The sequence below is a fragment of the Microtus pennsylvanicus genome, unplaced genomic scaffold (genome assembly GCF_037038515.1).
Source record: "Microtus pennsylvanicus isolate mMicPen1 unplaced genomic scaffold, mMicPen1.hap1 Scaffold_329, whole genome shotgun sequence".
NCBI lineage: Eukaryota > Metazoa > Chordata > Mammalia > Rodentia > Cricetidae > Microtus > Microtus pennsylvanicus.
This window is the reverse complement of record NW_027460956.1, coordinates 24,939-28,799: the sequence shown is the minus strand read 5'-3', so window position 1 is coordinate 28,799 and position 3,861 is coordinate 24,939. Positions and strand designations below refer to the sequence as shown.

Genomic DNA, 3,861 nt, shown 5'->3' with positions numbered 1-3,861 from the left:
TCTCAGAAAGAAATGTGACTCTCCTCTGTGGCACACCGTCTTCTTTTGACATCTTCATCCTCTGCAGAGGTGGAAATGCCTCCTTTCCCCAGAACTGCTCACATCAGGACCACAACACATTCCTCATCTCCTCTGTGAGGCCAGGGCACAGGAGGACCTACAGATGCTTTGGCTCTCTCAAACATAGTTCCTACTTGTGGTCACTGCCTAGTGATCCGCTTGAGTTTTCAATTCCACGTAAGTATGTCTGGTTTTGTTTTGTTTTGTTTTTTTTATTGATAAAAGGAGAATAAAGAAAAGAAAAAAAAAACAAATTTCCACCTCCTCCCAGCCTACCATTTCCCTCCCCCTCCTCCCACTCTTTTCCCCCTCCTCCCACTCTTCTCCTCCTCCTCCCACCCCTCTCCCCTTCCCCCCACTCCTCTCTCCCTCCCTCTCCAATCCAAAGAGCAGTCAGGGTTCCCTGCCCTGTGGTAAGTCCTAGGTCCTCCCCCCTCCGTCCATATCTAGGAAGGTGAACATCCAGACTGGCTAGGCTACCACCAAGCCAGCACATTGCGTAGGATCAAAACCGCGTGCCATTGTCCTTGGCGTCTCATCAGCCCTCATTGTTCGCCATGTTCCGAGAGTCCAGTTTTATCCCATGCTTTTTTAGTAACAGTCCAGCTGGCCTTGGTGAGCTCCCAGTAGATCAGCTCCACTGTCTCAGTGGGTGGGTGCACCCCTCGTGGTCCCGACTTCTTTGCTCATGTTCTCCCTCCTTCTGCTCCTCATTGGGACCTTGGGAGCTCAGTCCAGTGCTCCAGTGTGGGTCTCTGTCTCTATCTCCATCCATCGCCAGATGAAAGTTCTAGGATGATATGCAAGATATTCGTCAGTATTGCTCTAGGATAGGGTCATTTCAGGTTCCCTATCCTCAGCTGCCCAAGGAACTAACTGGGGACCTCAGCTTGGGCACCTGGGAGCCCCTCTAGGGTCAAGTCTCTTGCCCACCCTAAAGTGGGTCCCTTAACTAAGAATTGTAGTTCCGTGCTCCCCTATCCAACCTTCCTTTATCCCGATCCTCCCGTTTCCCCAAGTCCCCCCTCCTTCCCTTCTACCCTTTCTCTTCCCATCTCCCCTTACCCCCATCCCACCCCACCCCCAAGATCCCACTTTTCTCCCCGGCAATTTTGTCTACTTCCCTTATCCAAGAGGATAACTATATGTTTTTCCTTGGGTTCACCTTCTTACTTAGCTTCTTTAGATTCACCTATTGTAGACTCCGTGACCCCTATTTATGGCTATAAACCAATTTGTTTCTTATCTCTGTTCTTAGACAGGGGGTCTCAAAGGATGCCTTGTGGGATGTATCAATTCCACTTTATGTCCCCTGTGTGCCACATGTGCACACTGCACTGCTCTTCTGACTGAAATTGCTCTATTTGTGTTATGGGCTCTGAGCATTATGTGTTGATTATATTATTTTGGGGACATATTCATCTGAGAAATAGATGTCTTCATCTGTTCATAATGAGAATCATCTTTCAGAATGTTCCTTTCTGAGCTATATGTATGACTAGTACATTATTAGCCGATGGTGACAGAAAAATTGAAAGAGTATCTGCTAATTTTTCCATTGATGACAGTTTTTTAGATCTCAAGAGATCATCTTGCTTTTTTTCATTAACCTTTTTGGTTATAATATTTCATTTTCTCCCCTTCTTTCCCTTTCCCTAAACCCTCCCATGCACCCCTCCTTGTTCTCTTTCAAATCCATGGCTTATTTTTACATTAATTATATATACATCAGTGTATATGCATGAATATATTTTTGGCATAACCTGCTTAGTCTGTATAATGTGATTATATGTATGTTTGTAGAGCTGAGCATTGGTATTGAATAACCAATTTATGTTCTCTTCCCTGGGGAAGACTATTCCCCCACTCTCAGAATCCCTAGTTCCTTATAGTCATTTATGAAGAGTTGAGGCCTCATGGGCGTTCTCCATCCACTATGGCATGTCTATCTTGTTGTCCTTGTCCAGCTCAAGTTTAGGTTGCTGTGTTGGTGAAACTTTATATATATTGCTTTAGACATTAGAACCAAAAAGCCATAGCAACAGTATCCTAGTAATCAGCACCAATCCTCTTTAGATAGACTGTAATGATTTTGGTACAGGTTCAACATGCATCTCTTTTAGTGCTTTGCTCTGAAGAAATAAGATCCTTGCCTGATCTTGACATTGTAGAAATTGCAGTAGCTGAGTTTTGTAATCTAACTGCCTCGAGATCATCCAACCAAAAAGCCTCCTTAGCTGTCTGTGTGTTTGGCAGAAGTGGTCTTTCTATAACTCATGTAGAGATGTATTCTAAGACCAAATGTAGTGGTCATTAGAGAAAAAACACCTACAAATAAATTGATATGATTGACATAAAAATTTATTTTTTTTATCCACAGAGTCTTCTATATCAAATTACAGATTAGAGAATTACATCCGGCTCATCCTGGCTATTGTAATCCTGTTAGATCTTGGAGCTCTATTGCTGGATGCTTGGAGCAGCAGAGAGGTCTTCAGAGAGTCCTAACCTGAAAGCCTCGCTACGCCTTCCTACACCTCATCAAAATACTGGCAATAAAGAGTCTAAGAGGAGTTGTGATCTCTCTGCTGTGTATTCAGTGTCTGGAGATGTGGCACAAATCTTGTGATGTGACTGGGATTTCAGAATTCTTTGTGTGGTTTTTGTAGGAGAGCTGGCCCAAGTGTCAGATGCCTGTTTTTCTCTTCTGTTTCCTGTGGAGCATATCTGTGTAGTGCCCATCCCTCATTTCTTATTTCTCTTCATATGATTGACTTCTTCTTCTTTGTTCCCTGCTATCCTGTGGACATGCTACTTTGGAATGTGAGTGAATTGCATTGTTGACATGAGCATATCCATGTCATGGATTCCAACCCCCCGCCCCTAGACACTTGGGAATGCCAAATCCTTCCCCTGGTCCTTATGTAGATGTTGATAGTGAGTGTAGTAAGTGCCATTGGCAGCTTTTTCATCCATGGTGACTGAAGCCTTAGACGTTCTCCTATGGAGAAGCCCTATGACGGGAGCTAACCTATCTCCCCATTCCTGACATATATAACATCAGCAGCTCAATGAGTTCCCAATTTGCTTGTGCATCCCCATAAGAGAGAGTACTTACTGTCCACATGACCCCAGCCTTACTTCTTTTTTGATGTCTTTCCCCTCAAGCCAGGTTCTTAAACTCAGCTGCTTATGTTGCATCTCTACCCCAGCTCATGCTAGGAGTTCCCCACCCTGTCTTGTTCTCTCACTAGGCTCCTTCACCTCTGACCCTGTGAGCAGCATCCATCCTTCAGTGTGAGTTTTCGTGTCAAGAACAGCACTTCTTTCTTAGATTTATCTTTTGAGCAGCAATTGTATTAATTGAGATATTTTATTACATTTGTGGCATTAGACTTTATACTCATCACTTTTCTAGTGCTTTCCTGTACTTTCTCGCTCCTCTATCTCTTTTTCTTTCTACCCACACTGATGTCTTAGTTTTTACACTCTGTCATCATTTCTTTTTCTCCCTCTTCTAAGATCTTTGAGAATCATACAGTGACTTTTGATTGCATATAATTACTATTAGAGGAGACTAACTCCAGTTACATACTTTTATATGGATATATATCCATATATTTTTATATGGATAAATATATCTATATATACATCTATATATACATGAAATATTTAGGAAATATATCAATTTATGGATTTCTATATCCCTTTTTCAAACATCCTTTTTTTTAAAGAAACATCCAGGTTTAATGGGAGATCTGCACTCTCAGGTGGCCCCAAGAGGGAACTGGGAAGCCGCGG

General features: G+C 42.8%; 1 long non-coding RNA gene across 1 annotated transcript; it reads left to right on the top strand.

Annotated features, from left to right (window-relative positions):
- The first annotated feature begins 6 nt into the window (after positions 1–6).
- LOC142842246 (uncharacterized) lies at positions 7–2,633 on the top strand. The gene is made up of 2 exons (XR_012909249.1): positions 7–237; positions 2,441–2,633. It is a non-coding gene; the product is annotated as an uncharacterized LOC142842246 (long non-coding RNA).
- The last annotated feature ends 1,228 nt before the right edge of the window (positions 2,634–3,861 follow it).